Source organism: Bubalus kerabau, chromosome 3, assembly GCF_029407905.1.
Source record: "Bubalus kerabau isolate K-KA32 ecotype Philippines breed swamp buffalo chromosome 3, PCC_UOA_SB_1v2, whole genome shotgun sequence".
Lineage (NCBI taxonomy): Eukaryota > Metazoa > Chordata > Mammalia > Artiodactyla > Bovidae > Bubalus > Bubalus kerabau.
The window spans coordinates 44,016,611-44,036,755 of record NC_073626.1 but is presented as its reverse complement, the minus strand read 5'-3'; the positions used below and the strand labels follow the sequence as shown (position 1 = coordinate 44,036,755).

At 52.6% G+C, this 20,145-nt stretch overlaps 2 long non-coding RNA genes across 2 annotated transcripts in view; both read left to right on the top strand.

Moving 5' to 3' along the window:
* The window catches only part of LOC129647641 (uncharacterized), a 39,163-nt gene extending 26,468 nt beyond the window's left edge, over window positions 1-12,695 (top strand). The window contains exons 2-3 of the long non-coding RNA XR_008712402.1: window positions 9,757-9,885; window positions 10,426-12,695. This is a non-coding gene — a long non-coding RNA (uncharacterized LOC129647641). The remainder of the gene's footprint in view (window positions 1-9,756; window positions 9,886-10,425) is intronic.
* A 954-nt stretch (window positions 12,696-13,649) lies between these two features.
* Window positions 13,650-14,776, top strand: LOC129647640 (uncharacterized). Its single transcript, XR_008712401.1, has 2 exons — window positions 13,650-13,809; window positions 14,669-14,776. It is a non-coding gene; the product is annotated as an uncharacterized LOC129647640 (long non-coding RNA).
* The last annotated feature ends 5,369 nt before the right edge of the window (window positions 14,777-20,145 follow it).

Below are 20,145 nucleotides of genomic sequence, written 5' to 3'. Positions count from 1 at the left end.
AGAGAGGTGGGCCTGAAGGCCCCTCCCCAGACCCAGCCTCAATGTCCAGATAATCCCCAGGGGCTGGGTCAGTGAAATGCCTCCTCAGGGCCTCCTAGTGAACCGCCAGGGGTAGCAGGACAGTAGTGGGGGTCTTTAGCAGCCGCAACCCCGATGGGCAGGGGAGCCAGATGGGCCAGAGTTGGAGATCAGGTCGCATATCACCCACCTCCTCCAGGGGCTAGCAGGACCTCAGCTCTGATGGAGGATTAAAGCATAAAATTTTAAAAGGCTGTAAGAGCCTGGGAATACCCCAACTGGGCACTCAGCCCAGGAGCATGCCTGGAGTGGGGTCTCCTGTGCAAGGGGATGGCACAAGGATAGGGAGAAGAGGTGCCTACAGGTCCGACCCCAGTGGGCAGCCAGGACATTGAGAGGGGCAAAGGAGTCTCCCCAAGGGTCTTGGCCAGTGGCCCAGGCACAGCCCCCCTGTCCACTGGGAGAAGAATTGTGGGCACTGGCAGGCTTGGGGCCCAGGCCATTGGGATGTTGCCCATCTTTCTGCCAACCTCTGTGGGTCACCTCCATCCTTGTGGTTACAAGATGCTGATGCTCCACTAGGTACCATGCCCAGAGAGGAGGGACAAAAGGCCTGATGGGCAGACCAGGCCTTTTTTAGGTCTAGCGCATTCAGCTTACAGCTCATCAGCTGGAATCAGCTCATGAGACATCGCTCTGTTCTGTCACTGAGGTAGGTAGGGCCTTGGGGTGCAGGCTAGCACCCCAGCCAGCTGTGCCCTGGCATAGCTGCCTCCCTGTCTCATCCTCCATCTCACATGGGTCCTCATATTGAGGGCAGGATCGTGGCTTCACCAGCTTTCCTGCTGGCCCCTAAAGTGTTGACTGGCAGAAAGCAAGATGGATGTGGCCTCTGCCAGCATGGAGTGGGCAGCATGGTGCAGTGAGCTGCAGGCCGGGGCAGCCCGGGGGGTTGCGAAGCGAATAGGAGCCCAAATGGAAAGCCCACTGTGGAGAGGCGAAGGGCAGGGAGAGCTTCCAGGAGGCAAAGGTGTCCGAGCCAAGATCTCAAGATGGACAGGAGCAAGTGAGGGTGGCAAAGGACAGCCAAGAAACCTGAGGGCATTCAGCTGGAGAGGAGGCCGGGCCGGGCCAGACCATGGGCCCCGGGGCAGAGGTGGGCTGGAGAAGAGCCCTGGACCTGCAGGGGCACCAGCTGGGCTGGGGGCAAAGAGCAGACGATTGCTGTTAGAAAGGCAGGGGTGACAGAGGCATGAGCCAGGGGAACGGTGGGGAGGGAATGAGATTCCAGAGACAGAGCCCTTAGGCTTGGAGTGAGGAGGGGGCACGTAGGACTTGCAGGTGGTTGCTAGCCCAGGAACGTAGCTGCTCGGGGAGCTGGCCTTCAGCGTGGGAAGGGACGCAGGGTGGAGCCCGTCTGAGGCGGGAAAGGCCATGTCTGGTGGAGAAGGCTGGGTGCAAGTATGCCGAGAGAGATGAGAGAGATGGGCATCTGGTCCCGGAGCTTGGCAGAGTTCCGGTCTGTGCCGTGCAGCCCTCCAGGCACCAGCCTAGCGCGAGGCTGTCTCCAGGGACAAAAGAACTGTGTCTCTGGCCACCAGGAAACAGGAGAAGGAAGAGGGAGGTGTGAAAAGCAGTCTTTGCTTTCTTCTGGGCCACCTTTCAGGCCCGGCGCTGGGCCTGGGCATCTAGGAGGTCTCCTTGGCTAGCCCTCCCTGCTCCTACCCCGAACTTGGTCCACACAGCCTTCTGGCTCCTGGCTCCACATGAGGAAACTGGTTGAGAGGCTTTGAGGCTAGTGAGGTGGGGTGGGGGGTGGGGTGGTGTGGGAAACAGCAGCCTCTTGGTTGATCAAGGGATTTGTAGAGGGCGAGCAGCTCCCACCCATCTCTGGAGGCCTGTGCCCCCCACGAAGTGGGCTTTTCGCAGGAGGTCACACCCGCCAAAGCTCTGACTCATCACAGACACACTCACTCTGGTTGGGGAGGCAAGGATAGCTTTCCATGCTGTGACTTAACCATCAGGGGGACTCCAGAAAATTCCCACCCCTAGTCTATGGGGCAGCACAGAGTCGGACATGACTGAAGTGACTTAGCAGCAGTAGCAGCAGCAGCTTCCTTAGAGCCAGGTGGAGGCGGTGATCTGGGGTCCATCCCGGGGCACTGCTGTGAGTCTGCCCAGCAAGTTCCGTCTTCCAGAAAATGAGGGACCTTTGACTCTTTGCAAGGCTTGGTGGGTAGGCCCGTGAAGTCCAGTCTTAATGACTCAGATGCCGAGAGGGGAGAGGGGGTGGGATTAGACAACCGATGGCAAGGTGAAACTGAGTGCTGCCGCTGAGAGCGCCTGTCCTGAGAAGTCCCTGCTGCCCAGGCTTGAGAGCATGTATGCCAGTGGGCAGTCTTCTTTCCTCTGGAACCAGCCTGAGGGGCTTGTTAAGAACCCTGCACATGAACACAAGTGTGGGAAGGAGGAGACACAGCTGCCCCACGACAGACGATGGGCTTCATGGGATGAAGTGAACCAAGAGAGACAAGGACCTCTAGGGCCAAACACAGATGGAGACAGAAAAGGAGCCCAGGATGGAAAACGGGGTGCCCAGGGCCGAAGCTGGAAGACTTGAGGAGCTGGGGAGGGGACGAACTGCTTTAGGTTCCTCACTGGTATAAACAGTGATAGGAAACATTCTCTCATATTCATTCGCTGAACAAATATTTATGGGCTGCATTTAAGGACCCATCTGTGAATAAGACAGGCAAGCCCCTACCTGCCTAGACCTGAGGGTCCAGCTGGGAGGGTCAGGGACAAAATGAATATTATTGAGAGAAGCAGCTTAGGCAGGGAGCCCAGGTCCCTTGAAGGAGGAGGTGAACATTCTTGCTCATGCTTCCCTCATACAACAGTGTATCTTGCCCGAAAACTGGCCTTGCTTTAGGTCCGGAGCTGATAATTACACAGGGAGACAATGTCTTACTATGTTGATGGTTATAATTGTAACATATCTTGCCTGGGAACTTGTTTCTCTAAGACTTGTACCCCTAATTGCACAGCAACAGTATATCCAGCCCAGAGTCATTGCCCAGAACCTGTGCTCCCTGGCTCACCTTGTGCTGAAGTTATCTTGGGATTTATGCCTTGGGAAAGAGTCTGGTGGAGCTCTCCCAACCTTGATGTATTTTTTTCTGGGATCAGACAAGATCGGGCGCCTTCAGGCTGATATGGGCGGAGACTTGAGGTATTCTTTTCGTCTATTCTCAGCAGCCAGTTGAGAAGTCTAGAGGCCCGCTTAAACTCGTGAGGGTGGGTACTCTCCTACCCACTTCCAGTGCCTTTTGCTGACGGCTTTCTCTATCGTTTTCTTTAAACTTTGTTACACAAAGCTCTGAGCAACTGAGACCCATGTCTTTTGAATACTGGAGTGAAATTTTCTCCTTTGGAGGCCATGAATACTGGCACCATCCACCGTAAGCTATTGTTATGTCTGATGGCTATGTGTGGATCAAAAGAACTACAGCCAAAGCACAGCAGGGCAGGGCAGAGGCGGCGGACAGTTCCTCCTGGGGTCAGAGCCTCCCCGGCCCTTGAGGAGGAGGGGGCTGCATGGGGTGCGGGGGTTGGGAGCAGTCTGGGCAAAGGAAACAGGGAGTATCCCTCGGCTGCTCAGGGTCCCTGGGAGGTCAACAGTCAGGTCTCCCCTGTGTCTAAGGTCTTCACAGAAGCGAGGGTGGTATTCTCATTGGGAAGGCGAGGCCTCCGGAAGGAGAGGGTGAAGGGGGCGATGTGGACAGGAGGTCAGGGTCCTCTCCTCTGCTGCTCATTCGTCTGTGAAGTGGGAAGGCTCTGAGGATCAGAAGGGACTATCTAGACTCTGCCTAGGTGCTAGCTAGAGGCTAACTAGGAGCCTGCCTCACCTGTTGGTGCATGTGGTTGGTCTCAGCGGTGCCCAGCTGCTCTAGGGGCGGGGCCTGGCAGAAGAAATCTGATGAGATGACTTGGCGGAGGTGAGGGTTTGGCCAAGACAATTGGCCATGAGGCAGGCCCAGCAGCCAGACGCAGAGAGGACCAGAGTGAGATCAGGAGCCCTGATCAAGGAAGGAGGAAGGACCCAGTGGTGGGGTGGACGTGCCACTTTCTGGTGGAGCAGAATCAGCAAGTGGGAGAGGCCAGGTGTGGCAGGGGTGTGACCACCACGCCCAGCCCGGAAAGAGGTGACCCATGCCATCTCCTCCCTTCCAGAACACAGGCACGTGGATCTGCTCCAGCATGGCAGTCAGAACCTCTGTTTGGGCCTCAAAACCGCATATCTAAACATATTCAGCTTCATAGCGCATGAAATTTGGGGGGAAATTAATCTTTCATTTGCTTAAACTCTCATAAAAGAAGATATTCACAGAGTTTTATGAATAACCAGAAATTCTCTCAAAGCTCTTTGTGTTTTGATGGGGAAGAGCATTGACCAGCATTAATTTAGTGTATACTGTATGCTCTCTCCCCACTGGTGGGTAGCAGCATCCTGTTCCTCACCCACACCCCTCCCAGTTCTAGACCATGCCAAGGAGCACAGGACAGGACCCAGGGATGGAGGCACAGCACCAGCAGCCTCCCCTTCTGACAGCCTTCTGAACCCTGAGTTGAGCCAGGAGGTGGGAGGAGGAGGTACCCGGAGGCACAGGTTTTAACTGCTGGAGGTCGGGGGAGGCCAAAGGGCAGTGGATGCCCCAGGGAGCCTCCCCACAGTTACACAGGAGGTGGGTGGTGGGGGGCGGGGTTGGGGGCAGCGGCTGAAGGGTGGAACCTGAGGGCGTGGGGATGGGCTGGACCTTTCCGGGCTCTGCAGGGATGGGAATCCCAGGGCTAAGGACAGCCCTCTGGGCCCTCTATGGCCCTCCCGGTACTTCCCAGCCCCTGAGCCCAGCACAAAGGTGACTTCTTGGCAGTGAGTAAGTGGCAGCCCCCGCACCCCTACCCCCAAACCCGGCTTGGCAGCTCTTCCTAACAGGGCCCTTCCCTCAGGGCCTCACTAGCCTCCACTGTGAAATGGGGAGAAAACTCCTCTCAGAGGAGCTCAGTTCAGTTCAGTTCAGTGGCTCAGTCGTGTCCGACTCTTTGCGACCCCATGAATCTCAGCACGCCAGGCCTCCCTGTCCATCACCAACTCCCGGAGTCCACCCAAACCCATGTCCATCAAGTCGGTGATGCCATCCAGCCATCTCATCCTCTGTCGTCCCTTTCTCCTCCTGCCCCCAATCCCTCCCAGCATCAGGGTCTTTTCCAATGAGTCAACTCTTCATATGAGGTGGCCAAAGTATTGGAGTTACAGCGTCAGCATCAGTCCTTCCAAAGAACGCCCAGGACTGATCTGCTTTAGGATGGACTGGTTGGATCTCCTTGCAGTCCAAGGGACTCTCGAGAGTCTTCTCCAACACCACAGTTCAAAAGCATCAATTCTTCGGTGCTCAGCTTTCTTCACAGTCCAACTCTCACATCCATACATGACCACTGGAAAAACCATAGCCTTGACTAGATGGACCTTTGTTGGCAAAGTAATGTCTCTGCTTTTGAATATACTATCTAGGTTGGTCATAACTTTCCTTCCAAGGAGTAAACGTCTTTTAATTTCATAGCTGCTGTCACCATCTGCAGTGATTTTGGAGCCCCCAAAAATAAAGTCTGACACTGTTTCCACTGTTTCCCCATTTATTTCCCATGAAGTGATGGGACCAGATGCCATGATCTTCATTTTCTGAATGTTGAGCTTTAAGCCAACTTTTTCACTCTGCTCTTTCACTTTCATGAATAGGCTTTTTAGTTCCTCTTCACTTTCTGCCATAAGGGTGGTGTCATCTGCATATCTGAGGTTATTGATTTTTCTCCCAGCAATCTTGATTCCAGCTTGTGCTTTGTCCAGCCCAGCGTTTCTCATGATGTACTCCACATATAAGTTAATAAGCAGGGTGACAATATATAGCCTTGACGTACTCCTTTTCCTATTTGGAACCAGTCTAGGTGAGGGAAAAAACATGACTGGGCATTTCCAACTCCAAGCAAAATGCTTGACACAAAACAGGTGCTCTTGGAACCCTGAACCTTCATGTGGGCTCCCTAACCTCCCTGGTCCACCTGGCTCCCCGCCCAGCCCACGCTTCTGGTCACACCTAACTGCCAGCCTCACTCCAGACACCCCCTGCCCCTCTTTGACGTCTGCTGCTAGTCAGTCTGAAATGCCCTTGATACCGTCCCTGACCTTGCCGCATGCCACCCTCCTACACTTGGTTTCTCTGTCTAAGGCCCATGGCTCCTTCCCGATCTCCTTCCCGCCCCACCACGGGAGCGTCCTGGGGGCCGTGTGGCCAGCTCCTGCCACGTCTCAGCCGTGCACCCCTGTGCTGTTGGAGAAGGCTGCCCAGCTCCAAGGTGAGAATGCTGAGTCCCGGGCCTGGAAGCAGGGAGAGGCTTGGTGGCTGGTCCGGGCTTCCCAGGCTCCTGGATTCTGAACCACTTCTGCACATCCCCCAGCAGCAGCAGCTATGGCCAAGAGCCCTTGCCCTCCTCACCAACGTCCATCGTCCTGATGCATGGTGTCCCTCAGCCACCCTGGGACAGTTGCCAGGCCAGAGTTCCAGGAAGTGCCTCAAAGGGATGAGCATGCCCCTGCCCTGCCTGAAGGCACACAAGCCACGGCTGCTGCCTCTGCCCACTTGGCAGAAGGCACGCTGTTTGACTGGCTCCAGACGCCATGGCACCACCCAGAACCAGGCCGAGACCACCAGGCCGCATGAAGGCGAGAGGGAACATGCCTCTTTCATGTAAGCCAGCGCTGTTTCTGTGCAGGCCAACCTGATTCTGACATGGCCCCTGCCTGCCTCCCTTCCCTCCACCGACACTATCACTGAAGGAGCAGGGGCAGGACGGGAAGCTGTGAGAGACGATTTAGAAAGGGCAGGGGTGCCCAGGAGAGAGGCAGCAGGGGTGGACCGGGCAAGGAGGACAGAGCCTGGGGAGGGTTTGTCAGTGCAGCGGGGCCTTGTCGAACTCAGCTGAGGAAACACACAGGGCGATGCTACATGTACATGGGGCCGAGTGCTGAGGACGTGACTCGAAGAAGGCCTTGCAGTGCAGTGCCCAGGGCACAGCCCCCCAGCAGGCTTATCTGGCTTAGCAGGTGAATATCTAACAGCCAGTTCTCCAAGCTGTAGCGTCTGCAGATTTCTCTGGTCTAAATCCTCCACCATGTCAATGCTAAACCTTGAATAAGTCCCTGAAAGCTGAATGGGGTGAGCTCCCCTACCCCCGTTGGCTCTCAGGGGCGACTCCAGAGTACCACTGCCAGGGCTTCCTGTCGCAGGTCCCCAGTCCAGCCACAAGTCTTGGCCCTGAGTACACAGGTGGCTTGGCCTGGGTTTGGCCCCTGGGAAAGTAGAGACCGGGCCCCTGAGCCTTCCCACTGCACCTTAACCCTGGCAGGTCAGCCATGGCCACTGTGTAGAGAGGAATTGGGGGACAGTCAGCTACAGAGCACCCCCTTGAGGTGCCCACTCCCCCTGGCTTCTGCCACGGCCACCCAACCCTGCTAATCCTTTTCCTGTTCGGCAACAGCGTTCCCTCACCTCCTCATAGTCAGAAGGGACTCTTCCCCAACATATGGGGCACAGAGCTCACTCACCCTCCCAGGCTCCCTGGCCCGCCCCCACACACTGCTGGGCAGCTGTCTTCTTCCTGGCCTCGCCTCCGCTCACCCCTGCGGCCCTGCTGCCGACTTCCTGCCTGTCCCCAACGATGCTTTCACAGACACTTGCTGAAAGCTGCTCCAGGAGGACTGCAGTTCTGTCGGCTCTCTGGGGGCTGCCACAAACTGCTGTCTTCAAGAGAGGGCGGATCATCCCCTCCAGCCTCCCTGCCTGACTCTGCCATCCCAGCCCCAAGCCATCCACACATCAGCTACTCCACCTCCAGACAGCTCAGAGCCAGCCCCCGTCTGCCAGCGACCTGGGGGGACCGAGGCTTCCAGGGCCCTGGTGGGACACGGATCTAGGCCCCCAGGCCCCAGGCCCCAAGGCTCCAGCTCTGCAGGGGAGTCGCTTAATGACCTTGTGAGCAGTAATTACACCCCAGGGCCCACTCTTAATAACCACGTATTCTCCCTGTCAATGTGCCTTAATTGAAAATGAGTAGGCGATACAAGTTGCTGTGAAGTTGGCTGGCAAGCCCTTAACGTGATATTAATTGTAGTAATTAGTAGTCACTTTGTGTTGGAGTCATCTATAAATAGGGGGTCCATTAGTTTAGCAAAAGAGCATGATTTAAAATGCAAATAAAAGCCCAATTAGACAGATAAATCACTCGTCTTTCCCAGCAAATTATCATCTTGTGGGAAGGTGGGGACAGCAGTCACTCTGAGAATGCATTGGTCAGTTCAGGGACTCTGGAATTTGATAGCACGCAAACAACCCATCTGGGACACTGTCCCTTTAAGCAGGTTTGCCCAGGCTCCCTCAGGAGGCTGTCACTCTTGGGGCTCCCCCCCCCCCCCCCCCCGCCCCAGGCTCTTAATCGCTGTGATTGGTGGTCAGGCCCCCAAGTAGCTCCTCCCCCACCTGCTGATTGGTTCCCTCTGGCAACGTGGGTGTACTTTTTAAAGGAACAGTAGCACAGTGCACATTTGGTGCTGGGAGAATGAACCTGGGGTATGGGAGGAATCCCCTCGTTGGATGCAGTTCCTCACAGTCCAGAGTGAACCCATGGGTACCGTGTATTATCCTGCGATACAAGAGTTAAAAAAAAAAAGTAGCACAACACTGTTCTGGGGGTGGACTATTTACTCTCCACTTCCTACAGCCTTCCACAAAAAACACTTATGGCAATTGTTGAAATCACACACACACACACACACACACACACAGGCTTTGGGCAAACACTGGAGGTGGAAATGACGGGAAATAGTAGGTGGCAACTGAGGAGGCATGAAGAGGCTCAGCTTCATGGTCAAGGAGACTGTCTAGTTCTGTTTTCATTTGATTAACACCAGTTCCCAATGCCTTCTCCCAGGATGGTATTTCCAGCCTCACATTTAGAGAGGCCTTTGAGATGTGCCCAGGAACATGGGTGCTGGTCCTTCCCTCTCAGGAAACTGGAGCTGCCAGAGACCTGGTGTTCAAAGCCCCATCTGAGTACTTCACAGCCCCATTTTCACCTGCCAACCTCCCATCCCCATCCTAGAACCCACCACTGCTTTATGGACTATTGAGGCTGGCTCTCCCACACTATTTGCATTTTAATGAAAGCTAAAGCCATTATAAGATAAATTAGCCATTCCCAAACCCAGATAAGGATCAGAATTGTTCATTCCAGCAGTTTTCTCTGTCATCCAAGAATGAGGAGAATGTGGGCAATTTGAGAGTATTAGCCTATATTTTAATTTATCTTTTATTATTCTTTCTTTTATGACACAGGGCTTGCAACAGGTGGTAGTACTTGTGATTTTTAATGTCCTATTTGACAGAATAAAATATTGGCAACCATATGTGGATCCTCAAAATAGGTGTTTTTGGAAAATTTTGCCAGGGTATCAAATCCAAATGTCTGGGAGATGCTGAGCTAAAAGACTGGATTAGGGGCTTGGGGCCAGATGAGTCAGAATGTGTGTGTGTGTGTGTATATGTGCGTGCACGCATGCATATGTGCTCATGTGGGGGCACTGGTGAAATAGGTTTATCAGCAGAGATTTCCCTCTCTCTGAAATAGCCCAGGACTACAACTAGACCATGGATAAGAAACTAGGAGGTGGCCCAGGCACTGTCTCGTCTGATCTCCTTATATCACAGAAGAGGAAACCGAGGCCCAGGGAGGCAGAATAACTGGCCAAGCAACATGGTAAGTCAATGGCCCAGGCTCTGGCCATCATACACTGAGGGTACCTCCTGCTATCCGCACATGCACCTTATTCCTGGGTTGGCCCCTAAAGCAAACATCAGAGTGGGTGTCATAGGATAGGCAGGGTCAGTCTTGGCCTGCTATCTAGTTCTTCCTTAGCAGGGACCATTTGTTAACTTCCGGAGAGTCAAAAACAGCCCTACTGACCATCAGACAAGAAGTTCCCAAAGGCACCAAGACCATGATCAGGGAGCACCCAGACAAGGCCATGGGGCCAGCCTCTTAAAGGGACAGCTGTACTCCCTATTTTAACTCTCCCACCTCCCAGATAAAAACTAAGACCCCAGCCATGAATAGCCTCCCTTCTAGGCAGTGCCAGCCCCAGATTAGCCTCTGCTTCCCCAGCTTCTCCTCCAAATCACTCAGCACCAACCTCTAAGACGCCCCTCTCAGAACTCTTCTCTCCAGACACTCTGGGGAATCTTTGGTAGGTATGTTCTCCTTTGCTGCAGCAAACTAAGCCTAAATGTTTTGTTACAGGTGTGTTCCTGGTGGTATTTGATTGCTGGGCTTTGAACATCCCACAGCTATTTGATCCACCATATTGCAGGCAATGTAGTGAAGAAAAGCAGCAAACTCTGAAACAGTGTGACTTAAGGATACACATATGATCAATGGAAAAGAATTGAGAGTCCGGAAGTAAAATCGTGTCTGTGGTCAAGTGGTTTCAACAAGGGTAAAAGGACCATTCAATGGGGGGAAAGAATAGTATTTTCAACAAACGGTGACGGGACAACTGGAGAGCCATATGCAAAAAACCAAGCTGGGCCCTCACCCAACATCATCAAGTAACGTCAGTAACGCGAAATGGAACAAAGAACTAAACATAAAAGCTAAAACTATAAAGTTCTCGGAAGGGAACCAGGAATAGATCTTCATAATGTCAGATTTGACAATGGATTCTTAGCTGTGACAGCAAAAGCACAGGTAACAAAAGGAAAAATGAGTTGGACTTCATGACAAGGGCAAAACGTGTGTGCCTCAGAAGTCACTATCAAGAAGGTGAGAAGACAAGCCCTAGAGCAGGGCCAAGTATTTGCAAATCAGGCCTCCAGAGAGGACTGGTATCTACAAGAACTCTTACAGGATTTCCCCGGTGGGCCAGTGGTTAGGAGTCTGCCTGCCAATGCGGGGGATGTGGGTTCAATTGCTGGTCCGGAAGGACCCCAATGCCTTGGAACAACTGAGCCGGTGCTCCACGCCAAGAGAAGCCTCTGCAACGAGAAGCCCACACACTGCAACTAGAGGGTAACCCCTGCTTGCCATAGTTAGACAAAACCCGTGCACAGCAACGAAGACTTGGCACAGCAAAAATGTTTTTTAAACTCTTATAACTCATTAATTGAAAGAGACAAGCCAGTTTAAAAATGGATAAAAGATCTGAATAGAAATTTTTCCAAGGAAGATATATAATAGCTAATAAACACATAAAAAAGACACTTGACATCCTTAGTCATCAGGAAATGCAAATCAAAACTACAGTAAGATATCATGTCGCACCCACTAGGAGAGTTATCATCTAAAACTCAGATAACAAGTGTTGGTGAGGATGTGAAGAGACTAAACCCTCAGACATTTGTTCTGGGAACGTGAAATGGTACAGCCACTTTGGAAAGTAGTCCAGCATAAAGAGCTAAACATAGTCACCATGTGACCCAGCAGTTCCACTCCCAGGTATATGAGAGAAATGAAAGCATACATCCACGTAAAAACTTGTATATGAATATTTATAGCAGCATTATTCACACTAGCCAAAAGGTGGGGGAAAAATGTCTGATGAATGGATAAACAAAATGTAGTATCCATACAATGGAATCACGTTCAGCCATAAGAAGGACTGAAGTACTGTTGCATGCTACGACATGGATGAACCTTAAAAACACCATGTTAAAAAGTGAGGGAAGTCAAGCACAAAATACCACATATTGTGACTCATCTATATGACATGTCCAGAGTAGGGAAATCTATAATAAAGACAAAGATTAGTGACTTGCAGGGGAGGGCGCTGAGTAGAGGGTTCAGTTCAGTCTCTCATTCGTGTCCGACTCTTTGCGACCCCATGAATCTCAGCACGCCAGGCCTCCCTGTCCATCACCAACTCCCAGAGTTCATTGAGACTCACGTCCATCGAGTCAGTGATGCCATCCAGCCATCTCATCCTCTGTCGTCCCCTTCTCCTCCTGCCCCCAATCCCTCCCAGCATCAGAGTCTTTTCCAGTGAGTCAACTCTTCGCATGAGGTGGCCAAAGAACTGGAGTTTCAGCTTTAGAATCATTCCTTCCAAAGAAATCCCAGGGCTGATCTCCTTCAGAATGGACTGGTTGGATCTCCTTGCAGTCCAAGGGACTCTCAAGAGTCTTCTCCAACACCACAGTTCAAAAGCATCAGTTCTTCGGCACTCAGCCTTCTTCACAGTCCAACTCTCACATCCATACATGACCACAGGAAAAACCATAGCCTTGACTAGACAAACCTTTGTTGGCAAAGTAATGTCTCTGCTTTTGAATATGCTGTCTAGGTTGGTCATAACTTTCCTTCCAAGGAGTAAGGGTCTTTTAATTTCATGGCTGCAGTCACCATCTGCAGTGATTTTGGAGCCCAAAACAATAAAGTCTGACACTGTTTCCACTGTTTCCCCATCTATTTCCCATGAAGTGATGGTTAGGAGGTGGTAACTGAAGGGTATGGGGCTTTACGAGGTGTTATAAAATTGACTTGTTGTGGGGGACTTCCCTGGTGATCCAGCTGTTAAGACTGCACTTCCAATACAAGGGGCATAGGTTCAGTTCCCGGTCAGAGAACTAAGACCCCACATGCCGCATGGCCAAATTTAAAAAACTGGTGATGGTTGAACTTATCTGTGAATATACTAATTCAATAAACTATGAGTAGGTTTATGGTGTATAAATTATATGTCAAATATTTTAAAACAAAATGGATTCAGCCCTTCCCTATGCAGGCTCCTTTCTATAGAAGAAAGTCTGCAGGAAGCACAGCGCCCCACAGAAGGAAAGTTCCCATGTGACACAGGCCCATGAGGGAGACGCAGCATGAGCCATGAGACACGGCAACGACGACTGGGGAACAGGTGTTAGCGAAGGCTGCTCTGGGGAAGTGACTTTTTAAAATATTTTACAGCTTTACTGAGTTATATATTAAATTCAAATGTGCAAGTCAATGATATTTAGTAAATTTACAATGTCATTCAACCATCACTATAATCCAGTTATGAAACACTTTCATCCACCTGATAAGATTCTTTAATCCTATATACAGTTGGTCCTATTCCACTAGCTGGACTAACCACTGATCAACTTTCTGTTCCTTTAGATTTGCCTTTTCTGGAAATTTTATATAAATGGAATCACAATATATGATCTCATATGTCTGGCTTCTTTCACTTGGCGTGTTTTGAAGGTCCACGTTGTAGCATGTAGCAGTTTTGTGCATAGTACTCAATGGGATGGACAGACCTATTGTGTCCATTCATTCCACAGGTGATGGATACTTGGGTTGCTTCCAGTTGGGGGCTATTATGAATGAAGCAGCTATAAACACTTCACAGCTAGTCTTCATGTGGATGTGTATTTCCATTTCTTGGGTAGCTTCCTAGGAGTGGAACTGCTGGGCTTCGTGGCACATGTAACCTTTTAAAAAACTGCTGCACTGTTTTTCAAAATCTCACCATTTGACAGTCTGTAGGGAAGTGACATTGAAGCTGAGACCTCACAGATGAGACGGAGCTGGCCTTGCAAGGAGGAGGGAGCATACAGCTGCGGTACAGACAGGGCCCGGCAGCACATGTGAAGGCAGGGGCCGTAAAAACTTACCTGGACAGAGCAGCTGGTTCCCTCAGGGAAGCGGGTAAGATTCTTTGTTAAGCTCCCTTTGAGAATATGAAAGTGCATCTGTCTTAGAACGAGGCCCCAAGGGTAGGATGGTGTGTATGCTGAGTGTGTGGTGAACACAAGAGAATCGGACTGTGTGTGACACGCCGGAGGTCGGCCACTTAGGGCACAGCTGGAGGAGATGGCGCCAACTTTGGAGCAAGGCCAACTTTGGTTCAAATCCAGCTCAGCCTCTGGGGTGTTGGGCATGTGTCCTAGCCTCCCTGAGCCTCAGGCTCCTCTGCTGAAGCTTCACCCTGTCACAGGAGGTTCTGAGCACTAGCTATAACATGTGTTGAGAACCTGCTGGAAGGGGCCAGATGTGCAGCAGGTGTGTAGTGGGGGGGGAATCTTCCCAACAGTTCAGTGCAGCTGAAGTGAGGAATGCGACTGCAACTCTTATCTACCTAGGAGGCTGTGAGAAACAGCTGGAGGACTCCAAAGCTGGCCAGGGTGGGAGGCTCTGGTGGCAATGCAGAGAAGGGGAAGACAGGATGGGCTGAGTCATTCAGAGGTGACTGCCAGATGAGATTACAAGAGGCTGATGGAGGCAGAGGTAGAGAGTGCTAAGTGGGTGGCAGAATGCCTTGGTGATGGGATTAGGGTGGCTGGGGGTGTCTCCAGCTGTCTAGTTTGAGCTGAACACGTGGGAGAGGACTGACAGCTGGGATGTGCAGCAGGGTATGTGCCCATCCACAATAATACTTCCCAACCTTATTTGCTGTTGGATGCGGTCATGTGACTAAGTCTTGCTAATGGGGTATAACTGGGTAGTATCATTTCCAAGTGTCTATAGTGAAAAAAGTGTGACTGCCATCATTCTTCCCTCCTGACAGTTGGAATGCAGGTGCAATGTCTGGCACTCCAGCAGCAACTTTGGATCATGATATTGTGGAGAACTTGGGACTGGAAATCACGCACAGTTAACAACAAGAAAGAAGAAAGTTTGGGGCTATCTACATTGCCCAACTTCAAGGAGCACCCTTTATGTTGTATACTATGGTAAATAGAATACAGAATACAATAAGAAAGATATCCCCCAAATTTGCAAAGCAACACCCTGGGGCCTGGGCCACTGATTCTAGAGTGCCAAATCAGCCTCAACCGTCTACCTCTGATCATCATGCAAATAAGAGAGAAACAAACTACAGTGTGAGCAACTCCTATTTGAGGATTTCCTGTTATCTGCAGCTGAATCTACCCGTAACATCCCAGGTCTAAAACTTAGCCCATGTCCTCCTTTCCTCTGCCCAAATCTATTTGTGCCCAGGATGAGCAACTATTGATTCCTTTCAGGAGAAGCCCCACTTTACCCTTGACGGTGACCCAACACGACAACACACAGAAGTGGCATAGCCAGGATTCCCCCAAACTCCACCAAAGTCTGACTAAGTCTCTCTTGGGCTTATCCTGTGTTTGATGATCTATGGCCAACTATCCAAATATAGCTTCAAACTTTAATTGACCTCCCACAGTTTTTCTGGGCTCACCAGGCATTGCTAACTTAGGATCCCCCAGGGGGCTGCAGTCAGATGGTGGCTGGGGCAAGGAGTCATCTGAAATTGCGACAGGGCTGGGTGTCCAAAGTGCCTCCCTCATACAGCGGGCAGGTGGTGAGGGCTGGGAGCTGAATCGAGGCTGCCGCCGGGGCCTCTCGCAGCATGGAGGCGGGATTCCAAGGAGTGTCCCAGGAGTGAGCACCCCAGGATACTAGGCAGGAGACGTGAGTCTGCTCATGCTCCAGCCTTGAAAGCCATATGGCGTCACTTCTGCCTTGTGGCTGGGGCCAGCCCAAGTTCAAGGGCAAGGGATTACCCAGGGTGCAAATACCAGGAGGTGTGGTGTCACAGAGGTAGGAGTCTGGAGCTTGGAGGGAGACTGGACCAGAGACACGGCTTGGGCACCGGCAGCAGCATGTACATGCTAACCAAAAGCCAGGGAATGGAGGAGTTTTGTGCGCTCTGGAGCGTGCATGTGGTGTGTGGGTGTATGTGGTGTGTGCTGTGTGATAGGTGCAGTGTGTGAAGTGGGTCTATGTGCCTGTACATGGTTGGGAGCTGGAGGCTGGCAGAGAATAACTGGGATTCGAAGGAATCATGTGTCTTTACATTAGCTTTGAGGGGTTGGGTTCCCTTTTCCTCTGCCTCCCACTTTCTCCCTGGAGCGCCTCCACCACCTTCAGAGTCACCAGGCCACTGTCAGGCAGCCCACGTGCCCCCTCACTCCACAGCAGGCCCAGGCGGAGGCCGCCCAGTGAGGCAGGCAAGACTCGTGAGGCCCTGGCCTGCCAGCAGCCCCCAGAGGACACCATTCTTGTCACCAAAGGCCTCTGAGGACGGTGAAGGGGTGCTGTCCACCCACCCAGGCCCTTGGGTCTGATATATGCAAAGGTCACTCAGCCAAAAGTCCGGAGTTCTGGGTTCCGCTCCGGCCATGTGACTGTGGGGACATCGTGTGCATTCTCTGAGCCAAATAAAACGACTGAACGAGAGCCCTGAGGTTCCATCCGGGGTCCCGGGACTGCAGGCAGCTCCACACGGCCTCTCCCGTACCCTCTCTCCCCCAAGTCTCAGCTGAAACCTGGAAGGGGCCACAGAGGCAAGATAGCACCTAAGTTCCAGAGGTCATCTCAGGCAGCCCCCTGCCTGCGTTCCAGCAACATCTCCAGCAACATCTCCGTCTGAGCCCCAGGCCCTCATCAGTCAGAGGAGCCCAGCATTTGCAGGGGAGGAAGCAGAGGGGGAGTTAATCTTCCCTGGAATATTAATGGCCCCATCAGGAGTACTGGGGACAAGCAGAGCAGCAATCTGCCTTTATTAAGGAGGCGGGCGCCAGCTGGAGTTCAGGGTTCCCGGGAGACAGAAGGGGGGAGAACAGAGGCAGGTGGGGAGCCCTGAGGGTGGAGCAGCCAGTGGAGGGGCGCCCCACTGCCCCTGGGCCTCAGAGCCCCTCCCACCCCATATCCCTCCCCTCTCCTGCCCCCTCCTCCAGGAAGCCTTCCAGCAGTCATGCTTGGCTGGTTCTCCGAGACCACCTCCATTCATTTGGACTGTGCTTGTCACCCAGATGGACTGCCCTCCCTGTAATTGTCCAGCCTGGTGGGTCCCAGGCTTGCCGCACGCTACATAAGTCTCCAGGTGACTGGGGACTTTTGGGCTTCCCAGGCGTTGCTAGTGATAATCTGCCTGCCAATGCAGGAGACACGGGAGACGTGGGTTCGATTCCTGGGTCCAGAAGATCCCCTGGAGGAGGAAATGGCAACCCACTCCAGTATTTTTGCCCGGAGAGTCCTAGGGATGGGGGAGCCTGGCAGGCTGCAGTCCATGGGGTCACACAGAGTCGGGCATGACTGAAGGGACTTAGCACGCACGGGGACTTTTAGCGATCCTGATGGCCTCTTCACACCAGAGATCCTCATTTCAGTAGTCAGGAGCAGGCCTTGGTGTGGCTGTTAATGTGGTATCAGTTTCTGGGTGCTTGCAGTATGCCTCCCAGATGAGACACCCAGCCTGACCTAGGGGAGCCCCTCAGCTCTACCAGCACCCCGCTGCTGCTCCAGAGAGTGCTAACACTTACCTGTGCTCACTGTAGATCAGGTGCAGTTCTATGTGCTTGACACACTCACTGGCTCCTCATAACTACCCAGGGACCCCTGTTATGTTCCAGTGTATATGGGGAAACTGAGGAACAGAGAAGTAACTTGCCCAAGGTCACACAAACAGGTGCTGCTAAATCACTTTAGTCGTGTCCGACTCTGTGCGACCCCATAGACAGCAGCCCATCAGGCTCCCCCGTCCCTGGGATTCTCCAGGCAAGAACACTGGAGTGGGTTGCCATTTCCTTCTCCAATGCATGAAAGTGAAAAGTGAAAGTGAAGTCGCTCAGTCGTGTCCGACCCTCAGCGACCCCATGGACTGCAGCCTTCCAGGCTCCTCCATCCATGGGATTTTCCAGGCAAGAGTACTGGAGTGGGGTGAGCTGGGCTCTGAACCACTCTGTCTGGAGCCTACAAAAGGGACCTAATGAAGAGAAAGGCTCAAGATGCAGGTCCTCTGGGAGGAGACAAGAGGACATTACAGCCAGGTCACCAGGAACCCGGCCTTTTTCTGGGAAGAGATGCAACAGACCCGAGTTGGGTGCCAGGGAGAGGTGGGGTCAGAGGGCGTAGGGCATTGAAAGCAAGCCCATGCAAGCCTGATCAAGGCCTATGCAGTTCAAAGAGCTTCCTTTCCACCAGTCACCTTGAGGCCCTCCAAGGCCTGTTGCAAAGCCTATATTACTGGTGGGGAAACCAAGGCTGGGGGTAGGGTGAAAGGGGCCAGACCAACTTCTCAAGCTGGCTCAGGTAGGGGTTGCGGTGGACCCACATGTGAGAAAGCTCACTGCTCAAGGGCTTCCTCCTTGACCGGGTGCATGTGGGCCCAGGGTGTCAGGTCTGCAGGTGTTGGGGGGTGCATGCATGCCCTGAGCCCACCTGGATGCCTGGCCCACACGCCACTCCAGGCCCCAAGGGAAGGAAAGCAGTGCTTTGACTCCACAGGTTCCCTTCCATTGGTTCCCCTATGAATAAGGCAACACGGGGAGGAAGCGTCAGCTAGCCAGCACTCACTCCACCTAATTACTTAAGCCACCACCAGGACAGGCTTATGAAGCCAAGATTAACCACTGGTCTCATGACTGGAAGCAATATGTGTTTTACCTTCCCCTGCCCACCCTTTTACCCACTCCAGTGTTCTTGCCTGGAGAATCCCAGGGATGGTGGAGCCTGATGGGCTGCCGTCTATGGGGTTGCACAGAGTCGGACTGAAGCGACTTAGCAGCAGCAGCAGCAGCAGCCCACTCTTTTGCCTTTTTTGTTCACCAGGTTGAATCAATTTAGAGTTGCTCGCAATCAATTTGATTTGATTCCCCAACACTGAAGAAGAGAAATGAGGCATGGGGGCCCCGGAGCCAAATTTCACTCATTCAAATGAACCTGTGCCAGCCAGAAGGGGCCCAGCCAGCCTGTCACATGCCACCTGCCTTGCCCTCCACTGAGCTGTTCTAACCCCCAATCTGAAGGCTGTCTGAAGGTCACAGGAGATGGGGACACTCTCAGCCCAGCTGCATCCTGACCCCTGGGGCCCCTCTCCCTGACCCCAAACATTTCTAATTGAAACCAGATCCTCACCCCACTCGCCACTCCAGAAGATGTCACATCACGCACAGTCCAGTGAGCTGTGCTTTCCAAGGCAGAACCCCACAGGATGGGGCACCTAACTGTCCCTTCCACCCCTGTGCCTCAGACTCCGCCATCGGAACCCTAGGAGAGCACAGCAATGACAACACTGGCCAGCATCCGCTGGGAGCTCCCCACGCACCAGGTGCTGGTTCCCTGAGCTCATCTAATGACGGAGATGCTACGACTTGCTCCCTTTTCTCAGTGGAGACACTGAGGCTGGAGAGGTGAAGTGGCTTCCCCAAGGCCACACTGGCCACACGTGGTTGCGGCTCACACAGTGTTGCACCATCCAAAAGCTACCATCAAGCCCCCTTTCTCTTCCTTCTTTATGGCTGGAAAGCTGAAATGCTCACCTTCCCAGTCTCCCTGGCTGTGAGGAGTAGCCCCATGACATAATTTCAGTCAATGAACAAGAGGCAAAAGTCTTTGGAGGACCTATTTTCAAAGAAAAAGCCCAGCTAAAGGAGACTCCTTCACGCCCTTTTCCCCAGTCCTCTCTGGGGGCCCCTTTTCCTTCTGGTTATTTAAGGGGGACACAGACATTATGGCCAGAGGTGCAGCGGTCATGTTGTGAGCAGGAGAAGCTCGCTTGCTAAGTGTGATGGAAAATCAAAGGATGCCACGTCCCACTGCCATCCTTGAGCTACTGCACCAGCTCAGGACTACCTTCTCCCAGCTCTCGGATGAGCCAAAGAAACCCCTCCTTTGTTTAAGCCCCTCTACCATCATTTTCTGTTACTCATTGCTGAAAGTACTCCTAATTAGTAAGATTCAAACACAACAGTTTGGCTCCAGAGCCCCGGAGCTTAGCAATCTTGTCCTACCTATAGAGGACATTTTGGAGGCTCTTCACAATATATACTCTTTGGGGGTCCCCTACCCTCCCAAACTGAAGGGCCATTTATGCCATGTCACTTGGCAGCTGCCTGAGCACAGCTCATTGGCTGTAAAGTGGACACCTGACCAAGAGCTGAGGCAATCAGATTCCCACTCAAGTACCTGAACCCAGTCTCACGTAGAGAACACTGATGCTCTACCTGCATCCCTCTTTAGGAGTGGAGGGTGCATTTCTCAGCTGCTGGAAGTGCCGCT